Below are 25,282 nucleotides of genomic sequence, written 5' to 3' on the forward strand. Positions count from 1 at the left end.
GATCCCTTGCTTCCCACTTCTATGTGGGAAAAGCCTCCCCCGCAGGTCGCAGTGACGCCTCCGGGAGTTCTTCAAAACGGGGCCGATTCCTCAGAGAGGGCAGCTGCTGCAACCTCCGTCCCACGCAGAGCCGGGAGCGCCTTCAAGGCGGTGTCCCTTCCCACGGCCGCTCCGGGCTCTGGGCCGGGCTCGGGGGCGTCGGTGTCGGAGCCGGCTGGGGACTGCGGCCCGGGTCGGGGCCTCGCGGCCCCGGGCCCGGCGCTCCCGCCCCGTCCGCTCGCCGCGCTCCCCGCCCTCCCCGCCCTCCCCGCGGCCGGGACGCAGGCCCCGCCCCTCCCCCTCCCCCTCTTCCTTACCTCTTTTTCGAACCTTTTGCATTTTTTTTAGTCTCATTTCCTGTCGGGTTTTGCATTTCCCTCCCCCTTCCAGCCTGTGACACACTTTCTCTCCTTTTTTCTCTCTTTTGCCTCCTTTGGCCTCCGGACTGCTGCCCGGGTGGCGCGCGGCCCCCTACCGGCCCTGCAGCCCCTGGGCCGGCTGCGCCCCTCGCACGGTCCGGGCGGCGGGGACCGAGGGCCGGGGCCCCGGGGGGAAGACGGCGGCCTGCGCGGAGCATGAGCGGCCCAGGTAGGCGCGGCGGACGCGGGGGTGGGGACACGGGGGCGGCGCGGTCGTGGGGAGGGGGGACGCGGGGGGCCCGGGGTCCTCGGCGGGCGGCGCTGAGTCGGGGCGCCGTGCGGGGGTCTGGAGGGGCTCGCTTTGCTGGTCCCGCGCTGCCGGACCGCCATCCCTCTCTCACCATCTCTTTCCCCCTTTCCCCTCTGGCTCCATCTCTATCTCCCTCTCCCCGCCTGCCTTTGGAAAACTTTATCTCCACTTTCCATCTCCCCGTATCCCGCCTCCGAGTTCCTCTCGGACCGTCTGTCTCTGGGTGGCCCCGCCTGGCAAAGTCCCCAGCCCCTCAGAGAAGAAAGGGATGAAAGGGGGGGGGGGCCGGCCCGGCAGGGCGCCCCTCGGTGCCCCTGTCCCAGAAAGAGGAAAAGAACTTTTCTAAGACCTGAAAGGACAGGAAGTTTCCAGACCACAGCCGGGCCTGACTCGGCGGCTCCCGAGAAGGTGGAGCCCCTGGGAGGGGAGGGGAGGGGAGGGCAGGGCAGGGGGAAGGACAGCCCCTCCCATGGGGAGAGTGTGGAACCAGGAGGGGCCCAGGCTCCCCGCAAAGCCAGGATGAGGTCCCAGTGGCCTCGTGCCTGAAGTCCCCACCCCAGGACACTGCCCAGGCTGGAAGGGGCCCCCGTGGTCTCCTGAACTCTCGGCGCAGGGAAACGAGAGGGCTTCTCTGTCCCTTCAGAGTTCAGAGCACAGTTGGAGGGGCCCCAGGGAGACAGTTCTGGTGCAGGGAGCAGGGCCAGCTTGACGGGTATGTGCGTCTGAGCTCCCAGCTTCCTGGCACCTGGTCTGGAGCGTGTCAGCAAAGGACCATCCCCACAAACCTGGTCTTGTGGACCAAACCCACCTCTGCCCAGCCTGCCCCCAAACCTTTGATTTGTGGTAGGAAAAAATTTCTCCTGACATTTACCACCTCTCCTGAAAGTGTAAGGCTACCAGCCTCCCAAGGAAGGAAAGAAACGTTGGTCCATCACTGGACAATTATTGGGTGACTCCTCTGTGGTTATTGGGTGCCGGAAGTCCCGAGCCGTAGGTTAATGCGAGGACAGGAATTTAGCTACAGTGTTCCACTTCTGTCCTTGCCCTGTGTCTCCACTTCTCTCTAACCCCCAGGCAGCTGTAAAGAAATGATGGTCCCCGCTGTGGGCCGGGGCTGATCAGGGGGCAAAGGGAGCCTGGGACTGACTCAGCCTCATCACATCCCAGCAAAATTGTCTGGATGTCTGTGCATTTTATTAGCACCCATATCGAAAAGGAAGTCTGTTAGCCCCACCAGCCCCTACAGTCCTGACTCTGTGTACAAATGTTCCTTTGTGTGATTTTTTTTTTAAATTGTGGTAAAATACACATGACATAAAATTTACCATCTTAACCACTTTGAAGTGTGTAGTTCAGGGGTATTAAGTACATTCACATTGTTGTACAACCATCACCACCATCCATCTCCAGGACTTTCCATCCTCCCAAACTGAAACTCTGTCACCATTAAACAACTCCCCATCCCCTTCTCCAGCCCCTGGAAACCACCCTTCTACTTTCTGTCTCTATGAATTTGACTCCTCTAGGGACGCCATGTAAGTGGAATCCTGCAGTATTTGTTCTTTTGTGTCTGGCCTATTTCACTGAGCATAACGTCCTCAAGGTTCACCCATGTTGTAGCAGTTGTCAGAATTTCCTTCCTTTTTAAGGCTGAATAATATTCCATCGCATGGATGGACCACAGTTTGTTTATCCATTAATCCTTTATGTGATCTTTTACTTATTTTTTATTTTTTTAAAGATTTAATTTTATCTATTTTTGGCTGTGTTGGGTTTTCGTTGCAGTGTGCAGGCTTCTCCTTGCGGTGGCTTCTCTTGTTGCAGAGCCCGGACTCTAAGCGCGCTGGCTTCAGTAGTTGTGGCTCGCGGGCTCTAGAGCGCAGGCTCAGTAGTTGTGGCGCATGGGCTTAGTTGCTCCGCGGTATGTGGGATCCTCCCGGACCAGGGATCGAACCCGTGTACCCTGCATTGGCAGGCGGATTCGTATCCACTGCGCCACCAGGGAAGTCCCTATGTGATCTTTTAAAATGACTTGTAAACCTAACTCTTCTTCTAAAGGTGGTGGCCCTTGTTTGAATCACTCAGTGGGCACTGTCTGGGTGACACTGTCTGGGTGACGGTACCAGCTACCATCGGGGACACACAGAAGGAACGAGAGACCCAGACATCCTCCCCTAAATAGTTCAGGCCCTACAGTCGTGTTGCCATGACCAGAGCGTGGCAGAGACTCAAACTAGAGGAAAGGATTGAGGGAAGGAAGGATGGCGAGAGGCGAGTGTGGGCGATGGTGGGACTCAGAGAGCCCAGCAGTCAGTGGAAGGTTCCAGGCTGAGATTGTGCTGGTGGGGCAACATCCCAAATAACTTCTCCACTTTCCGACATGCGTTTCTCCACCTTTCCAATGGAAGCCTTGCGGTACCTGGTTTGCTGATTATAGCACTTCATGCGAGAAGGGCCAAATCGAGTCCCAGTGCGCAGGTGATTATGGTGAAAAGGGACACCAGATGCTGATAAACAGAGCTCCTCCCATCAGTTTAAAACTGCCTTCCGTCCTCTCTTGCCTTGTCCCCACATTTGGCCTTGAAGACAGTGAGTGCCTCCTGGTAATCGGGGCGATGGTGAAGTCCCGCGAGGGCCAGAATGCCCAGATGACCACCCCAACGCAGAGTGTGACCAGATCTGTGAAACTTGGGTTAAAAAGAGGTCAGATCAAGGGGGAAAGGCCTCAGGAGGTCCACGGTCCGCCTTCTGGGTCGGAGGCCGAGGCGGGGGGTGGGAAGGAGCCTCGGGCTATGGCCCAGACGCAGCGTCCAGCCGTGACTGCCCACCTGGGCCGGCCTGTCATCCCTTCAGCTCTCTGGGAGTCATCTCTCCCCAGTGAAATCAGGATATTAATACTGATTATTTTCAGTCTTGTCAGTTACACCAAGCATAAAATGAGAAAACTCGAGACGTGCCATACTCTTCCCGTTGCTGTTATTCCTGAGATCCGGGGAGGATGAGAGAGGATGGACGCTTAGGTCCGGACCTGGGGCTGGAGTGCGGGTTTCCCCACCCCGCGCCGGGTGGACTTCCTTTCTTAGTCTCCTGCTCTGCAGTCCTAATCTTCCAGGGCAGCCGAGAGGATTGAAGGAAATCTACCCTGTAGTTGTACTGCATTATCCAGGAGGTCTGGAGCATTTTGAATTGATTTAAATACGGGAACAGAAAGAAAAGGAAAAGACAACTATCAAGGAAGCCCCTGAAAACCGCTTTTCTGCTAAAGAAAAATTAGATTGGCAGATTCCCAGGTGCCAGCCTCCTCACCCGTGCCACGGCGCATGGGAAGAGCATGACCTGTGCACTTCACATGCAAGGAACACACCCCGTACACCTTCCCCCAAAGTCTCCTTGAGCAGCTCCTGCTTGTGGGTCAATGGTTTTAAGGGGGTGACTATTTCCAGGGGGGGTAACCTTTTTGGTTGTGATTTGTTCAGGGCTCTGAGACTGTAACGGTCGCTGTCAGATTGGTGTAATGGGCCAGTGCCGCGGGGTAACGAAGGGTCCCTGCTCCTGCCTCTGGCAAAAGCGCTCCGTCTTCGCTGGTCCAGTCCCGCAGTCAAGCTCCCCCGACTCACCTCTTATGTCACGGTCCTCTGGTCCTCCCAGCTCCTCACAAGTGGGTGAGCCAGAGCAAGGGCTCCATCCTCCCCGGGTGGTTTCTGTGTCAGGGGTGTAACCTTCCTTCTCACCCCAAGTCCAACTCTGGAATGTATGTCCTCATATTCGAGTGTGGCGGTGACAAAGCGGGGCCCCAGGCTCTGTCCACATACCTCACAAATCCTGCAGGTACCACAGCAACACCTGTCAGACTCTGTAGAGTCAGCGCCATCCCCCGGTGCTGGACCCGTCCCCTGAGAGGCAGGTTCCTCCAGGTGGAAAGATCTACGGACTTCTGGAGCCAGGCAGAAAGGGCGTCTGCCCCAGCTCTGCCACGTACTAGCTATGTGACCTCGGGAAAGTCACCGGTGGCTCTGAGCCTCAATGGCCACGTGTGTAAAATGAAAGTACCACCCCTAAATTAACATAGACCAAAGTGTTTCCAAATGAGAGTGCTCTGCTTTTAAAGGTGTACTTCTGCCTTGGTTATTTTTGACAGAGGTGGGGGTAGGAGGTAGAATAGAGTGATGAATTTGATGCAAAACTGAATTTATCTGAGAGAGCTATTTCCTTAATTTACAGAGAACTCTCAAAAGAAATCGGTGAGATGCAGGAATCGGCACACTTCTTCTGTAAAGGTCCAGATAGTAAATACCTGAGGCTCTGAGAGCCAGAAGGTCCCTGTGGAAACGGCTCTGCTCTGTCCTTGCCATGTGGCCGGATTTGGCCAGTGGGGCAGGAGGGGCAGTGCAGGGGTGGGCCCTCCACTGCAGTTTGCTGACTCCAGAATTAGGGAACTCCACCCAAGAGAAAAATGCTTAAAGGATGTGAACAAACAGAATATGAACAGACCAATCAATTTACAATGAATAAATGCGAAGTAATACAACAGAGACATGCCTTTTTTTCACTGTCCGACTGGCAAAGATCAAAACATTTGATAAAACGTCATATTGGTGAGAGAAACGAGAAGCAGGTAGTCTAATACGCTGTGGATTTGACAATATGTACCAGCATGATAAGTGAATCAACCCAAGAATTCCACTTCTAAGAATTATCTCACAGATAGACTTGTCCATCTTTTTGTGCACGCTGATGTTAATTTGTAGCATTGTTTTTAATGGGAAAAAACTTGAAACCACACAAATGCTCCTCAAAAGCAAGATCCATCCATCCAGTGGAATTCTGTGAGGCCATTAATGAGACAGGGGCATAGAGGGAGTTTCTGGAAGAAAGCACTAGCACCTATAAGAAACTGCTCTAGTAGGACATCTGGGGAATGGTGGCTGGGTGGACGAAGGGGAAAATTCTAGTATTTTTTTTTTAACATCTTTATTGGAGTATAATTGCTTTACAATGGTGTGTTAGTTTCTGCTTTATAACAAAGTGAATCAGTTATACATATACATATGTCCCCATATCTCTTCCCTCTTGCATCTCCCTCCCTCCCAACTTCCCTATCCCACTCCACTAGGTGGTCACAAAGCACCGAGCTGATCTCCCTGTGCTATGCGGCTGCTTCCCACTGGCTCTCAGTTTTACATTTGGTAGTGTATATATGTCCATGCCACTCTCTCACTTTGTCCCAGCTTACCCTTCCCCCTCCCTGTGTCCTCAAGTCCATTCTCTAGGAGGTCTGCGTCTTTATTCCCGTCTTGCCCCTAGGTTCTTCATGACCATTTTTTGTTTGTTTGTTTGTTTTTTAGATTCCATATATATGTGTTAGCATATGGTATTTGTTTTTCTCTTTCTGACTTACTTCACTCTGTAAGACAGTCTCTAGGTCCATCCACCTCACTGCAAATAACTCAGTTTCATTCCTTTTTATGGCTGAGTAATATTCCATTGTATATATGTGCCACATCTTCTTTAGCCATTCATCTGTTGATGGACACTTCGGTTGCTTCCATGTCCTGGCTGTTGTAAATAGAGCTGCAATGAACATTTTGGTACATGACTCTTTTTGAATTATGGTTTTCTCAGGGTATATGCCTAGTAGTGGGATTGCTGGGTCATATGGTAGTTCTATTTTTAGTTTTTTAAGGAACATCCATACTGTTCTCCATAGTGGCTGTATCAATTTACATTCCCACCAACAGTGCAAGAGGGTTCCCTTTTCTCCACACCCTCTCCAGCATTTATTGTTTGTAGATTTTTTGATGATGGCCATTCTGACCGGTGTGAGATGATATCTCATGGTAGTTTTGATTTGCATTTCTCTAATGATTAATGATGTTGAGCATTCTTTCATGTGTCTGTTGGCAATCTGTATATCTTCTTTGGAGAAATGTCTATTTAGGTCTTCTGCCCATTTTTGGATTGGGTTGTTTGTTTTTTTAATATTGAGCTGCATGAACTGCTTGTAAATTTTGGAGATTAATCCTTTGTCAGTTGCTTCATTTGCAAATATTTTCTCCCATTCTGAGGGTTGTCTTTTGGTCTTATGTTTTCCTTTGCTGTGCAAAAGCTTTTAAGTTTCATTAGGTCCCATTTGTTTAGTTTTGTTTTTATTTCCATTTCTCTAGGAGGTGGGTCAAAAAGGATCTTGCTGTGATTTATGTCATAGAGTGTTCTGCCTATGTTTTCCTCTAAGAGTTTGATGGTGTCTGGCCTTACATTTAGGTCTTTAATCCATTTTGAGTTTATTTTTGTGTATGGTGTTAGGGAGTGTTCTAATTTCATTCTTTTACATGTAGCTGTTCAGTTTTCCCAGCACCACTTATTGAAGGGGCTGTCTTTTCTCCACTGTATATTCTTGCCTCCTTTATCAAAGATAAGGTGACCATATGTGCGTGGGTTTATCTCTGGGCTTTCTATCCTGTTCCATTGACCTATATTTCTGTTTTTGTGCCAGTACCATACTGTCTTGATTACTGTAGCTTTGTAGTATAGTCTGAAGTCAGGGAGCCTGATTCCTCCAGCTCCGTTTTTCTTACTCAAGATTGCTTTGGCTATTCGGGGTCTTTTGTGTTTCCATACAAATTGTGAAATTTTTTGTTCTAGTTCTGTGAAAAATGCCAGTGGTAGTTTGATAGGGATTGCATTGAATCTGTAGATTGCTTTGGGTAGTAGAGTCATTTTTCACAATGTTGATTCTTCCAATCCAAGAACATAGTATATCTCTCCATCTATTTGTATCATCTTTAATTTTTTTCACCAGTGTCTTATAATTTTCTGCATACAGGTCTTTTGTCTCCTTAGGTAGGTTTATTCCTAGATATTTTATTCTTTTTGTTGCAATGGTAAATGGGAGTGTTTTCTTAATTTCACGTTCAGATTTTTCATCATTAGTGTGTAGGAATGCAAGAGATTTCTGTGCATTAATTTTGTATCCTACTATTTTACCAAATTCATTGATTAGCGCTAGTAGTTTTCTGGTAGCATCTTTAGGATTCTCTATGTATAGTATCATGTCATCTGCAAACAGTGACAGCTTTACTTCTTCTTTTCCAATTTGGATTCCTTTTATTTCTTTTTCTTCTCTGATTGCTGTGGCTAAAACTTCCAAAACTATGTTGAATAATAGTGGTGAGAGTGGGCAACCTTGTCTTGTTCCTGATCTTAGTGGAAATGGTTTCAGTTTTTCACCATTGGGGACGATGTTGGCTGTGGGTTTGTCATATATGGCCTTTATTATGTTGAGGAAAGTTCCCTCTGTGCCTACTTTCTGGAGGGTTTTTATCATAAATGGGTGTTGAATTTTGTCGAAAGCTTTCTCTGCATCGATTGAGATGATCATATGGTTTTTCTCCTTCAGTTTGTTAATATGGTGTATCACGTTGATTGATTTGCATATATTGAAGAAGCCTTGCATTCCTTGGATAAACCCCACTTGATCATAGTGTATGATCCTTTTAATGTGCTGTTGGATTCTGTTTGCTAGTATTTTGTTGAGGATTTTTGCATCTATGTTCATCAGTAATATTGGCCTGTAGTTTTCTTTCTTTGTGACATCTTTCTCTGGTTTTGGTATCAGAGCGATGTTGGCCTCGTAGAACGAGTTTGGGAGTGTTCCTCCCTCTGTTATATTTTGGAAGAGTTTGAGAAGGATAGGTGTTAGCTCTTCTCTAAATGTTTGATAGAATTCGCCTGTAAAGCCATCTGGTCCTGGTCTTTTGTGTGTTGGAAGATTTTTAATCACAGTTTCAATTTCAGTGCTTGTGATTGGTCTGTTCATATTTCCTCTTCCTTCCTGGTTCAGTCTCGGAAGGTTGTGCATTTCTAAGAATTTGTCCATTTCTTCCAGGTTGTCCATTTTATTGGCCTATAGTTGCTTGTAGTAATCTCTCATGATCCTTTGTATTTCTGCAGTGTCAGTTGTTACTTCTCCTTTTTCATTTCTAATTCTATTGATTTGAGTCTTCTCCTCTAGTATTCATTTTGAGTCCTTTTCTTTTCTTTGTTTAAATTAACCCTGAGCAACTGTTATCATTCTGATTAAGAAAACAAGAAGGAAAAGCCAGGTTCGGAAGAGAACAGCAAGGGTGGTCCCCATGAACTGCTGTCCCGCTTAGTCTTAGCTGTCCTGATTCCCAACCTGCTGGGTTGCAGGAAGAGAGTTCCTCTCACAGTGACTTCTGATTTCAGTTGTGTCCCAGTAAGAGAAATCACAGGGCCTCCGTGCTCCTGTGGAAAGGCAAAACTGATTGGTTAAAAAAAAAAAAAAAAGGATTTGTTTTAAATTAAGGCATAGCACACACACAGTACACGTCCCAAATCTGAAGTGCACTATGGGGGAGGTTTCACACCCACCCACGTAGCCCATCATCCAGATCGAGACACGGGTCCTTCCCAGGCCTCCAGGGGGTAGGGGTCTCATGCTCCTGCCCGGTTGCTAAGCCCCCCACCCCTTTTGCCTGTCCTTGAATGTCACGTAAATGGCATCACACAGAGTGTGCTCTTGTGTCTCCAACTTGATTCATCCATGTGTGTAGCCGCCATCGGGGTTTTTTCCTTGCTGTATAGTGTTGCACTGTGAGCATCTACCACGATTTATGTATCCATCCTACCGCTGATGAACACGCGCATTGTGTGCAGTTTGGGGCTATTGTGAGAGCTGCTGTGAAGACTCTTGCAGAAGTCTTGGTGACCCACTTTTTTTTTTTTTTTTTTGACCCACTTTTTTTTCATCTGAGGGCAAACAGAAACCTTGTGCCGGCATTACTGGAGGTTTAGCCAATCGTTATTTCAGTGGATGAATGCTGATACGAAGTAAAACTGCGTTTTATTGACATTACTGCTTCGTTCCCTGCCTCTGAGTAAGGATTCGGTCATTCACTGAACTTTCCTAAGAAGAAATGGCCTTTTTGAAAAGGGATTCAAGTGTGGCTGGTTCGGGGGGTGTGGGGGAGTGTGCGGTTGAATAATCATGATACCTTGCACTTCTCTCCGAGTCTCCTGGCTTCAGTTCTCAGATGCTTTTCAAAATCAACCTGTGAAGTTCCGTGGCGCCTGGGGAGCTGAGGCCACGGCCATGCCGGTTTGCGGGTGGGAGGCAGAGACGCATGGCGATTCCCAATTCCTTGTGGGAGTTCTCCATCCTCAAAAATCGTGTCTTCTGTACTCTTAGAGAAGGTTCTGTCACGGGGCCCTGGAGACGCAGGCATTCTGAGTTTGGGGAGGTTTTAGGCTGTAAAGGAAGGTGGGCCTAGGAAGGAGAGGGTGGTTTCCTATAACTGCTCCGAGTAGGGGAGACCACCCGACTACAGCAAAGCAGAGGGCTGTCCCCAAGGAATGGGTCAATCTCCTTCCCCCTCAGTTTTGTATAGAAATTCTGTATAATGTTGTATCTTTCTTAACTGATTTAAAAATATGCTTTTGAAACCCAACCATTTATGTCGGACTACCTGGGCCCAAGAGGTTCCCGTGCCCTAAGCTGATGACCATCCTTCGTCCTTCAACCCACCAGCCGCCCCCGGCCTCCCGTGGCCCCCGGCCTCTCCAGGCCCCCGGCCTCCTCCTCCACCCGCCTGGTCCTGCCTCCACGCAGGCACCAGAGCCACCTTGTACATGGCAGAGATGCTTCTATAGCGGTTGTCTCCTTTTTCTCCAGTATCATCAACTTTTTTCCTTCTCTCCAAGGATCATTCCGACCAGAGTACAAATATGCTGCAGTTCCCCCCATCTTTAAAGAAAAAAACCCAAACCTGCTTTGATTTCATATTGCCTTGTAGCTGTCACTGCCTTGCTCTGTACCCCTTTTCTGTTAGTCTGTCGGGGCTGCTGTAACAGAGTACTGCCGACCGGGGAGCGGCGCGGGGGAAGGGGGGTTAAACAATTGAAGTTTATTCTCCCAGTTCTGGAGGCTGGAAGTCCGCGATCAAGGTGTGGGCAGGGCTGGTGTCTCCTGAGGCTTCTCTCCTTGACTTGTAGGTGGCCGCCTTCTAGCTGTGTCCTCACGTGGTCAGCCCTCTGTGTGCGTGCACCCCTGGTGTCTCTCTGTGTGTCCAACCTCCTCTTCTTACAAGGACACCAGCCCCCCTGGATTAGGGCTCACCCTAACGGTCTCACGTTAACTCAGTCACTCCTTAAAGGCTGTATCTCCAACTACAGGTAGTGGGGCTAGGGATTCAGCATATGCATTTGGGGGGATGCAACTCAGCCATCACACCTTTACAGACGGTCTCTTTGAAAGTGTTGTCTACACCGTCTGTCCCCATTTCCTGTCCCCGCATTCTGTCCTGGACCCACTTCAGTCAGACTTCTGCCCCCAGAGTCCCCAAGTCCAGGTCCACTCTTAGTCCTCAGGGGCATTAGCTCAGTCTGTCTACCTCTCCTCCTCGGAATGTGGCGTGGGTTCCCTCTCTTGGTTTCTCCCGCCTTCCTGGCCACTCCTTCCTAGTCTCTCTTTTCTGATTCTTCTGTGTCCCTTGACCTCTGAGGTCAAAGGGCCTCGGCCTCTTCTCCCTCTGCACTCCTTCCTGGATGGTCTCATCTAGTCTCATGGCTTCAAAGCCACCTCTGTGTTCATGACTCCCAAGTTTATACCTCCTGCCAGGCCTCCCCTCCTGAACTGTGCACTTCAGTAGCCAGTGGTCTTGACTACCCGGACATGGAGTTGATCCAAAACCAAACTTCTGATTTTCGCATCCCTAAGTCCTCTCTTCCATCCTGCTAAGTGCTCAGGCTTTGAAACCTTGGGGTGGTCTTTGATTCCTCTCTTAGAAATAGGAATGTGTCCACTTGCTCAGCACAGAAAACCCAAGTGTTCTGGCTCGGTCACAAAGAATGTCATTCCCATGCCTTGTTGGTGCATCTTTCAGGGGACTTGTACCCCTAACAGTTGGGGCACAGCATGATGTGCTGGAGAGAACCCAGGGCTCAGAAGGCAGGGGTGAGATTCGGGTTCTGGGCCACTAACCCATTGGGCCGTCTTGGCCAAGTCCCTTCTCTGCTCTGGGCTCAGTTTCCTCATAAGTGAAGTGAGACAGGAGATGGGGCCGGGGACGGCAAATGGGTTTCACCTTGAGGGCCAGCTCCGCGGAAGAGAGTTCTGTGATCGATTGCCCATGTCTGCTGTGGGTGTGAAACTGACAATTGGAGCCCGGGTGCCCCCCATTAGTCATCCCTGCCCTGGCTCCTCACCACCAAGAACCCTTCCAGCTTTAAAAATCTGTGATCGCGCCCTGACCTTGAGCAAATCACTTCACTGTCCCAAGATTTTGTTTCTTCGCAAGCGAGGTGGAGATAAATAATCCCTGCCTTCCTACCACACAAAATTGCTCTGAGGAGCGTGTGAGATAGTGGGTGAAAAATTGCTTGGAAAATAACAGAACGTTATATAAATGTAAGGTTTCGTTGTTATTAACTGACCTCCCTGGTCATGATTTGTGTTAGTCATGCCTTCCTCTGAACCGTCTTCTAGGGCTGGGCAAGAAGCCTTTGCTTTCATTTTGCCCCTGCCCCCCACCTCGGGCAAGACAGTGCCATTTGGATTTCCCTGGTGATGATGAGAAAGGGGATTAGTATGGATGTTGGGTGTGGGGGTGATCTTTCTGTGCTTGGACGATCTCAGCATCTTTCACAGCCCCCGGGGCAGGTGAAACCAGGAAGCCTTCTCCAGAGCCTTTCAGCTACTCAGCACCGTCTTACCCTCCCACCATCACCCCACCACTTTGTGACACTTCTGCACAACAGGTGGGGAAAAATCTTCCCAAAGTAAATTTTTGTCTCCCTCAAGGGTTCATCTGTATTATCCAAGTGTCTGGAATTAAATTAATTCTCCGGTTGGGCAGTTGGGTGCGGTGGGTCTCCCCGGAGCACTGCTGAGCACAGCTCTGGTTAATTTCTGGAGCAGGCACCTGCCCTGCAGCCTGCGGGAATCCAGGGGAGATATCCAGATACAGCTATTTTTGTTACCTGATGAAAAAAGCATCCCTTCCCTCAATCTACAATTCTCCCCTCTTTCACCTTGAATGTTGTTAATGCCCCGTGTTTTCTGCCAAAATCCCAAAGAGAGTCTGTTTGCAGCTTCCTGTGTGCATTAACTTGTCCCAGAGACCCAGGGGAGCCATCTGTTCTTACATTATTTGGTGTAAGCAAAGCTTTGGGGCATTTCTTCTTGCCAGTGGTGTGTTCTGAGCTGGTTTCTTTGCTCAGGCTCTTATTTATTGACGAGCGCGTCTCATTTCCTTCTTCCCTCCTGCAGCCTTTGTCGTGAACAGTGTTCGGCGCGGTGTGAAATGAGAAGCATTCAGAACTCTTCTAAGACATAAAGGTTTGATTTCTTTTTTCTTTTTTTTTTTTTTAAGGGGCAGAAAAATAAAGGACTTGAGTTTCCTGTAGGACTGGAAACAGTGAATCAGATTTTTGTTTTGCTTAAAACCTGAAAATCTCAGGCAGCAGTTGAGAGTCTCTGGACAGGGCTGAGTGCTGTGTTTGGGGGTTTAGGGTGATGTCCCTTCCCCACGGGCCATTCCACGGGAGAGGGGCTGGCCACCCACGGAGACTGATTTGAGAGGGACCAGAAAGGCTACCTGAGTCACAGAGCTGCCCAAGGCAGAGTGGGCACTGACACTTCCTGCCTTGCCTTTTCTGCTCCGTGAGGCATTTCAGTGATTCAGTGCCTGGTGTTATCCACAGACTAATGGGTGCAGTGCGCGTGAGCTCTCCCTCTCCCAGCAGGCGACCTTGGACAAGTCGCTGAAGTCATTGGTGAAGTGGGGATAAGACGGCACCCTTCCCACAGGAAGTTAGATGAGATACCACCTCCCAAGTGCCATGAGGCAGGCAAGACATCCAGGGAGGCACGGTTGGGACAGGTGCACACTCGTGATACAGGTGTGCCATGCTCGTTAGCAGGATGCCCTGGAGAAAGTTCAGAAGGGCCCCTGACAAACCTATAATCTAGCATGAGCCATTTGCTTACATCCCTTGCCTGATCCCCGTTCGTTAACATCCATTACTACCATTATCCTTTTATTCATCCCTTAACGAGTACCCAGTGCCTGCCACTCCCGGGCACTCCACTAGGTGCCAGGGATAAACAGATCTAAGGGCGGGGTCCTCACCCCAATAAGCCTGTACTCAGGTGAGGAGACAGTCAGTTGCAAGATAAAGGAGGCACGCATTGAAGACGTGTGGGAGAGAGAGGGGCACCCGGGTCTGCCCAGGGAGACAGAGACCCCCAGGGCTGATAGAAGCTGAAATGAGACTTGGAAAATAACGAGGCTTTTGCCAGGCAGAGACGTGGGAAGGGCCCTCAAAGGAGAGAAACCGCACGTGCCCAGCTGTGGAGGTGTGATGAGTGTCAGTGTTGGCAAAAAGACGGGAAGATGTGGGGACAGGGGAGGAGGGGCCACCGAGAGCCCCCGGATGCCTTGCTGAGGGGGCAGATGCTGTCCAGTGGGTGAGCACCAGATACTGGGGCGACTGAGCCGTGACTGGGAGCCAGGATGGATGTGCAGTTTCGAAAGGTCACACACAGCGGTGCGGAGAACAGATGGGAGACGGGGGGCAAGAGGCACGGAGGGCCCCCTCTGATGGGACGTGGGCCAGGATGAGCTGTGTCTTTAAGTAAACTTTGTGGATGCATGACATTCGTGCAGGAGGCGTGCACACATCCTAAGTGTGCAGCACGACGGATTTTCGCAAAGTGAATGCACAGTGTCCCCAGTACCCAGATCAAGAAACAGAACGTGACCAGCTGAAAAATAATATTTTAATGAAAAACAATAATGGCTTTTCATAGCATAGTAATTTTTAGTATAAGTCTGTCCCAAATACTGCACGGGACATGCACGTTCTTCAAAATGATTGGTTATTCAAGATACAAATCTAACTCAGCGCCCTGTATTTTATCTGATAACCCTGGATGCATCCACATTGTTGCAGGTGGCAGTAGTTCTTTCATGTTTTTATTGCCAGCAAGAGTCTGTTTTATGACTGTTGCACATTTTATCGAGACTACCACTGATGGATCACTGAGTTGTTTCCAATTTGAGGACATCATGAATGCGGCTGCTCTGAGCACTCTTACACTTACCTTTTGGAGACCTGGGCTTGTATTTCCACCCAAGAGTGGATTTGCTGGATCTTAGACTATGTTTATATTCAGCTCTAATAAATACAACCAAATAGTTTTCCAAGAACGTTGTTGCAAACTACACCCCATCAGTAGTGGAAGAGCGTTCCAGTTGCTCCACCTCTTTTCTCACACAGCATTGTCTGTCTCTTCATTTAGCCATTCCAGTGGGTGTGCAGTCAAAACAAAGCATTGTGCAGTTTTAATTTGCGTCTCACTTGTGGCTGGGCCGAGTGCCTTTTCATGTATTGATCGGCCATTTTGGCTGTCCTCCTCTGTGAAGTGTCTGTTAGAGTTTTGCCCACTTTTCTGTTGTCGTGTCTTTTTCTTATTGAATTGGAGCAGTTCTTTATATATGAGGAGTCCTTTGTCAGATAAACGTATTGCAGATATCTTCCTTCAGTTTATAGCTTGCCCTTTCGCTCTCTTATTAGAGTCTGCTGATGAACAGAAGTTTTTAATTTTAATGTAGTCCAGCTCGTGTGGGTTTTTCCATCATGGTTCACTCTTTTTTGAGTCCTGTTTAAGAAAGATATGCCTTATTAGTTTATCCAGTTTCATTACATTTTTTAATGTGGCTACTTAAAAATTAAAATTATATGTGTGGTTCAAAAAAACAAAAAAGAAAGAAAGATATGCCTACCCCAGAGTGTGTGTTTCCTCCTAAAAGCTTTATCGTTTCATCTTTCACGTTTAGATCTATAACCCATCTAGAATGGATTTTTCCTTTAATAAAGGATAACGTACGTACAATAAAACCCATTTTAAGTACACAGTCCACGGAATTTTGATAAAAGTATATACCCATGTGACCACAACCACAGGCAAGATGTAGAAGATTTCCATCACCCCATAAAGTTGCTTTATGTCCTTTTGGTCCATGGGCGAGCAGCATCAACCTCACCTGAGAGCTGGTTAGAAATGCAGACTCTCGGGCCCCACCCCAGGCCGGCTGGATTAGAATCTGCATTTTAACAAAATCCCTAGGTACTTTGTATGCACTTTAAAGTTTAGAGACAATCTGAGTTCCTTTGAAGAAAGGTGACAAGTGAAAAATGCTTTTTCTATTGTTATTAATGACATCGCCTGAAGCAAGGCAAGGTAAATGATAGATTATTGAGTTTGGGGAAAAAATGAAAGAGAAGAGAAAGACAAAGTTGGGAAGAAAGTTTGAAGTCATTACAGGAGCATCCTCTACTCCCTGGACCACCGCCTCTCCTGGAGACCTGGCCCCGCTGTTGTCCTGCAAAGCTGAGGGACAAGATTTGCCGTTGGGGAGGCTTGGGCTCCTGGGGCAGTGCTTCCTGGTCTGTGCCCTGGACCAGCATGGAGAAAGCCATCCTAACGACCAAGTCCAGAGAGACCATAATTTTTGGTTTGTTGTGTTTTTTTTTTTAACTTCTCTTTTTTTTTTTAAGTTTAATTTTTATCTTTATGTACTATATGTATTGCTTTAAAATATCAAATACTTCCACGTGGCTCATAATTAAAAAAATAGCAGTTCTCCAGCCCACCCCTCCCCACTCCTCCGACATTTTAATCACCTACTTTTTGGATGACCCCTTATCCCTCACACTGGAGTCCGGTTTTCCCGTGAGTAAACGTTCCTTCTGCCAGAGCTGGGGAGAGAGTCTGGGGGTTTAACTGCCCCTTTTACATATCTTCAGCCCGTCCTCCTGGTGTTAATCCCACCCTGGTTGTCCGCCTTCTGTGGTCCAAGGTACCTCTATTTTCTGGGCTTTTCTGGGATTCTGCAGAGCAAATTGGCTTTTGTTCCTTCCAGCTCTTCTACCATTAAGCACTTAGGTTTTCTCCTTCTCTACTCACATTAGACATTTTTACATTATAAATTAAATTTCTTTTTTTAAAAAATCAAACAAAAGAATATATACATATATTATAAAGAATACTAACAAAAAGGCTTCATATCTCAGTCTGTGGAATTTATTTTTGTGAGTGGTTTGAAATCCAATTAAATGTGTTAAGTTAAATTAAATTAATTTCCAAAGGGCTATCCCAGCCCCATCCCTTCCCCTCTGACCTGCGGTGGCGAGTTTCTCCTGCATTATATCCCTGGCTCTAAATCTGAGCTCACATTTCTGTTCCTTAGATCTATTTGTCTTTCGCCAAAAAAAAATAAAATACCAGGCTATCTTTTTCCCCCTTTGTTTTCTGCCTTCTCAGGTTTTAAATGAGCATTTCATGATCCCATTTTACCCCTCTCAGCATATCAATTGTACTTCTTGTTAAGTTGTTGTTAGTGGTTGCCCTGTAGTTAAGAAAATACATTTTTGACTAATCCACGTCCCCCTTGAAATGACACTGGATGGTTTCCCATGTAGAGCCAGGCACCTTATAACCCAGTGTTCCCAGTTCCTGCCTCCCGACCCTCTGAGATTGTTGTCCGTCATTTCACTCACCATCCACCATCAGTTACGAGATATGTTGTTACGATGATGACTTTAAAAAACAGTAATCTTGTAGATCAATTAAGAATAAGAAAAATAAGGAAATCCCTGGCGGTCCAGTGGTTAGGACTCGATGCTTTCACTGCCGTGGTGGCCAGGGTTCCATCCCTGGTCAGGGAACTAAGATCCCGCAAGCCAATGGGCGGGGCCAAACAAAGAAAAGAAAAGATGTTATTTGACTTTTATTTATTCCTGCGCCAATGCCCTTCCTTTCTTTATGTTGTTTTTCTTCTGCCCGAAGATCCTCTTTTAACACGTCTTGCAGGGCAAGCCTGTTGGCCATAAATTTCTTCCATGTTTGTTTATCTGAGAAAGTCTTCATTTCTCCTTCACGTTTGAGGACGATTTCGCTGGAAATTGACTTCTGAGCTGGTCGTCTTTTCTCTCTTAATACTTGAAGTATTTCACCCCACTCCCTTCTTGCTTGCATGATTTCTGATATGGAGCCCACTGTGATTCTTATCGTTATCTCTTCATAGGAAAGGTGTTTTCCCCCTCTCTGGCTTCTTTCAGGATTTTCTGTTCATCTTTGGATTTCTGCAGTTTGGATCTAATGTGCCCAGGTGTGTTTTTCTTGTTATTTACCCTGCTTGGTATTCTCTGAACTTCCTGGATCTGTGTGGTTTGGTTACAGATCCATTATTAATTCAACTATTAGTAACGTTCTTGGCCATTATTAATTCAACTGTTTGTTTTGCTTTCTTCTCTTTCGCTTCTCCCTCTGCTCATCACATTATACTACACTTTTGATATCATCCGATAACTCTTGCTTATTCTGCCCTGTTTTCTTTTCATTCTTTTTTCTCTTTACATTTCAGTTTGGAAGTTGTATTGACCTATACTCAAGCTCGCTGATTTTTTTCCTTGGCCACATCCAGTCTACCAATGAGCCCGTCAAAGACACTTTATTTCTGACACTGTGTTTTTGATTCTCCCTAAGAGCTTCCTTCTCTCTGCTTACGTTACCCTTCTGCATGGTGTCCAGTTTTTCCATTAGCGCCCTCAACCTATTAATCATATTTATTTTAAGTTCTCTGTCTAGAGTAATTCCAGTATTTGTGTCATATCTGAGTCAGGTTCTGATCACTGCTTTGTTACTTCAAAATGGATTTTTTCTTGGTTGTCACTTCAAAATGTATTTTCTCTTGCCTTTTGGCATACCTTGTGCTTTCTTATTGAGAGACATACGTGCTGTGTTGGGTAATAGGAACTGAGGCAAAGAGGGCGTTAGGGCTTTAAGTGTGAGGGTATCTGTTAATCTGGCCAAGCTTTGGGCTCCGTTTGGTATTTTTTGCAGCTGTAGGTGCCAGAAGCTTCAGCTCCTCAAGTACCCGTGCTTGTGTCTCCCTTCTTGACCCTGGGCTTCCCTCTGTTCTCCTCCTTAAAGAGAGTCTGGTTTTTTCAGCTCTTGTGGCTGTAACCACCGTGGTACTGGAGCCCTGTTGCTGTGGGGGGAGGGGAATGGTCTATAATCGACGACAAAATTTCAGTCTTTTCGTGGGCTGTGTTTTGGGGCTGAGGCGTTCACGAGGGATTCTCCGGTGATGTGGTTTTTCCCTCTGCCCCTGCCCGCCACTCCCTCCCCAGGTGCAGCATTCCCAGTCTGTCTCCTTGAAGCCTGATTCTGTTGACTATGGTCTCCCCTCCCGCTTTGGTGAGACAGGAAGGCTGGAGGGGTCCAGAGAAGGGAGGAACTTCTTCCCCTGGGTGGGTTAAGGCTTCTGAATTACATCTGGCCAAGTCCTCTCCCCTGGACTTTGTTATGACTAAGGCTCTGGGTCTACTTCACAGTGGTTCCTCTTCCCCTCCCTCTGCCAGAGACACCAGGGGGTCTTTCTGGGATCCTCACCATGAAAACCTGGAGGGGTTCCTAGGGGTAAACCCAAAAAAGTGTGGTGGCCTCCTAAGCCTGTGTCCCCTCCAGTTTTTCACTTTCACGCTAGTCCTCACTCAGCCTCCAGCAATTCATCAAAATCACCATTTAAGTGTTCCTACCTGTTTATGGCTCCAGCAAATTCTTCTCCCTATAAGTAGATCTCATTTGCTGTATGCCTCTAGATGTCCCCATCTCTCGGGCTTTCAGGGTGGCCATTTGTCCTGTGACCTTAGTTCTCTGATGGGTCCAAGAAAATTGTTGATTTTCAGTTTGTCCAGCTTTTTCTTGTAAGGATGGAAATGATAACTTTCAAGCTCTTTACATGTTGTAGCTGAAACCAGAGGTCAATACCAAGCTGTCTTCATTACTGTAAGATATTCGTTAGGGTCGGCTACACTGCGTAACAAATAGACCCCCAGATACCAAGGTCTTAAAGAGCAAGAGATGTATATATTTTTTCTTATGTAAAATCAGGGTGGCTTTCAGGTCAGCAGGATAGCTCTCCTCCACGCAGTGCTTCAGGCACCCAGGCTCTTTCCATCATGTGCCCCACAATGCCTAGGCTACGGTGTTGCTTGCATCCGGGCAGCAGAAAGAATAGGGCAGAAAGGTGCACATATGGGAGGTTTAGTATGGACCTGGCCCAGAAGCAAAGCACAGTACTTTTGTTCACATTGCATTGAGAAGAACTCAGTCCATGCACCCAGAGAAAAAGAGAATGGAATTTCAGGAACAGCTACCATCCTCACCACTTACCGCTTTACATTAGCTCTACCAGTCTACTTGACCACGTTCTTTGTCAGATGTGTCTCGACTCTTTTGGTCCTTTGCTTCTCCTTATATACTTGAGATCCAACTTCTCGTGTTCTATTAACCACTCTGTTGGGATTTCAATTGTATTAAATTTGTAGATCAATTTAGGGGGGACTGGCATCTTTATGATAATAAGTTTTTTCATCTGTGAACTTGGTTTGTCTTCCCATTTTTAAAGGTCCTCTATAATGTCTTCCAGTAAAGCTTTAAAATTTTCTCTATAAAGGTCTTGCTTAGTTTTTGTTCAACTTATTCCTAATATCTTTTGGTTTTTTACTGCTATTATAACGAATATCTTTTAAAACTTTGCATTTATGTTGTTACTAATGTAGAGAAACACAGTTGATCTTTTTCATATTTAACCTTGGATTCATAACTATACTAAACTCTTTTTAACATTCTGATCATCTCTAGATTTTTTTCATTTTTCTATGTAGATAATATCATTTGTGAATTATGACAGTTTTTTCTTTTTTTCCATTTCTTAGATCCTTTGTTTCTTTTTCTTTTGTTCATTTATTTTTTTACTGTGCTGGTTGGCATCCCCAGTAAAGCATTGAATAAGAGCAGTAATTGTGAGCATCTATGCTTTGGCCTCAGTCTTGAAGGAAGAGCTTTCAAAGCTTCTCCTTTAAGTATTGTGTTTGCTAGAGGATTTTTGTGGATATATTTAATTAGGTAAGAATGTTTATTTCCTTTCCATTCGTAGTTCGCCAATATATTTTATCAGGAATGCATGTCAAATTTTATCAAGTGCTTTCTCTACACCTGTGTTTTTTTTTTACTGAAACGACTACACAGGCACACCTTGGAGATGCTGCAGGTTTGCTTCCAGACCACCTCAGTAAAGCAAGTCATATGAGTTTTTTCGTTTCCCAGTGCATATAAAAGTAAATCCTTGTTGCTTATCTATTTTTGGATAGTAGTATGTATCTGTTAATCCCATACTCCTAATTTGTCCCTTCCCTCCTCCCTCTTCCCTTTGGTAACTGTAAGTTTGTTTTCTATGTCTGTGAGTTTGTTTCTGTTTTGTGTATAGATTCATTTGTGTTATTTTTTAGATTTCACATATAAGTGATATCATATAGTATTTGTCTTTCTCTGTCTGACTTCACTAAGTATAATATTTTCTATGTTCATCCATGTTGCTGCAAATGGCAATATTTCATTTTTTTAGTGGCCAAGTAATATTTCCACATCTATTTTTTTGTTGACTAATTCTCACCTCAGGTGTATCTATTCTGCTGTTTAACCATCCTTTGAGGACTTTAAAAACCACATGACTAAGGACAATTTCAAACATACAAAATAGAGAGATTCAAATAAGGAACCCCCTCCCTTTTCCCATTGTCCAAATTCAGTAATTATCCACACATGGCCCTTCTTCCTGTATATCTTTTTTTTTAATACTTATTTATTTATTTATTTGGTTGCACCAGGTCTTAGTTGTGGCAGGCGGCTCCTTAGTTGCAGCTCCAGGGCTCCTTGGTTGTGGTATGCGAACTCAGCATGCCTGAGGGATCTAGTTCCCCAACCAGGGACCGAACCCAGGCCTGCTACATTGGGAGCGCTGAGTCTTATCCACTGCGCCACTAGGGAAGTCCCTTCCTGTATATCTTTACACCCCACCACTTCTCCCCTCACAGGATTGCTTTAAAGCAAATCCCAAATTCCACATCATTTCATCTCTAACCATTTTAGTCATAAAGTTTTTAATTTCAGTGATTATAGTTTTTCATTTCTAATTCTGTTTGGTTCTTTTAGAAGTCTGCCTGTTTATTTTGAGCGGTTATTTACTTTTTATGTTTTGGTTCTCTTTTTTATTTATTTAAACATATTAAATATCATAATTCTATATTCTGTGTTTGATCAGCTTCTAATATCTGAATTCCTCATGTATCTGATGCTGCATTTGCTGTCCTGCTAACTATTGGTTATTGGACTTTGTTTCATTTTACGATTTCCTTAAAATCGTGAGCTCACGTTCTTTGAAACTTTACAGGAAAATTTGGAAGTCCGACTGAGGGTTTACTCCCCCCAAAGATGACGTGGGTCTGTTCTGCCGATGACTAGGTGTAGTATGAAGGGATCACTGTTTGTTTAATGTGAACACTTTATTGAACTATAACATACATACAAAAAAATACAAATCATTAGTGAACAGCTTTTGTGACCAAGAAACAGAAAGTGATCAGAACTACAGAATTCCCTCTTTCTCCTTCAAGTTACTTCTTCCCCTCAAAGGTCACCACTGTCCTGAGCATAGTTTTGCCTGTTTTCACGTAAATAGAATCATCCAGTCTGTGCTCTTTTTTCGCACCTGGCCTCTTTCACTTAGCATATATCAGTGAGGTTCATCCAGGTAGATGCGTGAGCGGCAGGGTTCATTTTGCTTTGTTGTATAATATTCCATTTTGGTTATCTCTCTATGGCTGGTGAGCACTGAGTGGTTCCCACTTGGGGGATGATGACGGTGCTTCCACAGACATCCTGTGCACGTGTTGTGGGAACATACCATGCCTTCCTTTCAGATTCATACGTAGGAATGGAACTAAGGGTGGTGGGCATCCACAGGATACTTCTGCTTTAATACTCACAGTTTTCCAAAATGGTCATACTAACTTATATTTCCACCAGCAGCACAAGAGTATGGGGTGATTTAAATTAAATCCTCAGCTTGGTGCTATTTGGTCCATGAAGTCAGGTGAATTAAGGTCCTCAAGCCACATGGAAAGCAGTGGCTGCAAATTCAGAGAGAAGACTTTCCCCTCCACTCAGCTAAGGCTGAGACAGATGGGTTTCCTCGCTGTCTCCGTCTGTGGGTTGTGTAATTCATCACTTCTCGAGGAATGCAGCCCTTGAGGGGTCCCATGCCGTAGGCCAGGGTCTCTGGTCTGACTCCTCATTGCGATCTGGCCCTGATCGGTTCACCTGGGCTTATTAGGAGAGGGCTTCGGGGCAGCCTGAGCACCTGTTCCCTCCCTAACTTCTCTGGACTTCTGCAGCCGATTCACTTTCTGCCCCTGAGGACTTCTCTTAGTGTCTTGCCAGGTCAGTTGTGCACTTTAATAAATATTTTAAAGTATTTTATCTGGCATTTTAGCTATATTATGGTGGAAGTGCTTTTAGACCACATAATTTTCCCCAAAATAGTAGTCCCTTTCTGCTTTCCATTTTCCAAAATTTTGCTGACATCTCTCATCTGCTGTGGTCTTCTCCATTCTCTACGACCATGCGAAGATACACACACACACCCCCACACACATTTCTTTACTGTTGAACTGGTGCAGTTTCAGGAGAGAGCAGAGAGAAATGTGTATGCATTTAACTGGAAATTCAGCTAAAAGCATTTTTCATTTTTTTTGGCCGTGCCGCGAAACGTGCGAGATCTTAGTTCCCCAACCAGGGATGGAACCCGTGCCCCCTGCAGTGGAAGCGTGGAGTCTTACCCACTGGACACCAGGGACGTCCTAAAAGCATTTTAAGTAATGTTTTTCTCTGTATTTACTGACAACTCCTCTGGTGCTCCTTTCTCTTCTCAAAAATGTGGTCATTAGACCAGCGGCTCTGATGTCTCTTGGATTCTCGTTAGAAATCCAGGCTCCTAGACCCCACCCCAGACTTTCTGAATCATTTCAAGAGCCCCAGGTGAGGGACTTCCCTGGCGGTCCAGTGGTTAAGACCCCGTGCTTCCAATGCAGGGGGTGCATGTTCGATCCCTGGTCGGGGAACTAAGGTGTCCTGCATGCTGCATGGTGCGGTCAAAAAAAAAAAAAAAAGAAAGAAAGAAAACAATAACTGGGAAGGCAAATTAAAAAAAAAACTATTATATATAGAATGGATAAACAACAAGGTCCTACTGTATAGTAGAGGGAACCATATTCAATTTCCTGGGATAAACCATAATGGAAAAGAATATGAAAAAGAAGGTATATATGTATAACTGAAGCACTTTGCTGTACAGTAGAAATTAACACAACATTGCATGTCAGCTATACTTCAATAAAATAAATTTTTAAAAAAAGAGCCCCAGGTGATTCCTCCGTGCAGTGAACTTGGAGAGACACTGGTTGGCACCGAGGGTCTCACCTGGGCCCCTCCCCCTTCCTGCTCCTCCTCCCATCCTGGCTCCCTGCCCTTCTCCACCTTGGGTCCCTGAGAAAGCCGGCAGCTTAGGTGCAGACGGTCTCCGCCTGGAAGTTAGAAGCAGCTTCCCGAGCTGACCCTGCCTGGGCAACACCAGGGCTAGTCACATCCTTATTTGGGGCTGGGCTCTGAACTTGGTACTGTAAAAGCTTCACAGGAGATACTAAGGTATACCCAGGAGAGGCAGAGGTGGTGAGAAACGGCCCTTGACCTTAAGACATTCTCAGCCTGGATCTGGGAGAACATTCTGGAAAATCAGAAACAGCCCCGGAGGGCAAAGAGTAGATTCCTGCACATTTAATGTAAATTACACGCTGTTACACTAGCACTTTATTGTTTTGGAGTCAGACGCCTGGACTTGTCATAAAAGCCCCAGAACTTTGTTTTCCTGGGATCTTGGGTTCAGTTGAAGCTCCCAGTGTTTTGCTGGCCAAGCTCAGGCCTCAGGTGATAATGTCATCCCACTGAACTCCATCCCTTGATCCAGGAGCCGCAGGGGAACCCAGGACAGATGGGAAGAAACACGAGACAAGGTGCCGTCGAACTCCATTCCCTCATGGTCCTTCTCCCCAGACACTCTGGCCTTGCCCTCGGTGGCCTTGTTTGATCTCAAAGGTGGAGGGGCGTCTTGGGTGATGTGAGTTGGGTCACCCTGGCCCCTCAGGTAGAACAAGACTCTGGCCGCCTGACATTCCATATCCTTCTAACGCCGCATCCTAGCTTTACCTGTTTCTAAGAACCAGGCCTTAACGTGCCCTAACGTTACTAAGTGGAAGACGGGCACTCTGAGAGTTCCGTTCTCCAGGACCATTGCTTTCTCGTCTGCCAGGTGGATGAGTCACCTCAAGTTCCACCGAGATTCTGTGAGTTTTAACTAATGGTGCTATGAGAGTGGTTTGAGATTCCTGGATGCAGCCTGCGGTGTGTCAGTGCCTAATGTTGGTATTTTAAGTATCAGAGTCTCAGTGCCCTTAATTACTTCCCTGGGCAGGCTCTGGAATCAGAGTGTGGAACCTGCTGCACACGCAGAGTCACCTGACTCAGCCAGGTGAGGAGGGGGCTGGCCTGGGAGCCACTCCATGCCGAAGGCCCCTGAGCGGGGGGAGTGCT

General features: G+C 46.7%; 1 protein-coding gene across 3 annotated transcripts in view; it reads left to right on the forward strand.

Annotated features, from left to right (window-relative positions):
- Positions 1-470: 470 nt before the first annotated feature.
- The window catches only part of CARD11 (caspase recruitment domain family member 11), a 107,817-nt gene continuing 83,005 nt past the window's right edge, over positions 471-25,282 (forward strand). For 2 of the 3 annotated variants that reach the window (XM_068524500.1, XM_068524504.1), the window contains exons 1-2: positions 471-627; positions 12,995-13,063. The gene's annotated coding sequence lies outside the window, so the exon portion shown is untranslated. The remainder of the gene's footprint in view (positions 628-12,994; positions 13,064-25,282) is intronic. The other variant, XM_068524501.1, reaches the window with a different exon arrangement.

This window comes from Eschrichtius robustus, chromosome 16 (assembly GCF_028021215.1).
Source record: "Eschrichtius robustus isolate mEscRob2 chromosome 16, mEscRob2.pri, whole genome shotgun sequence".
NCBI lineage: Eukaryota > Metazoa > Chordata > Mammalia > Artiodactyla > Eschrichtiidae > Eschrichtius > Eschrichtius robustus.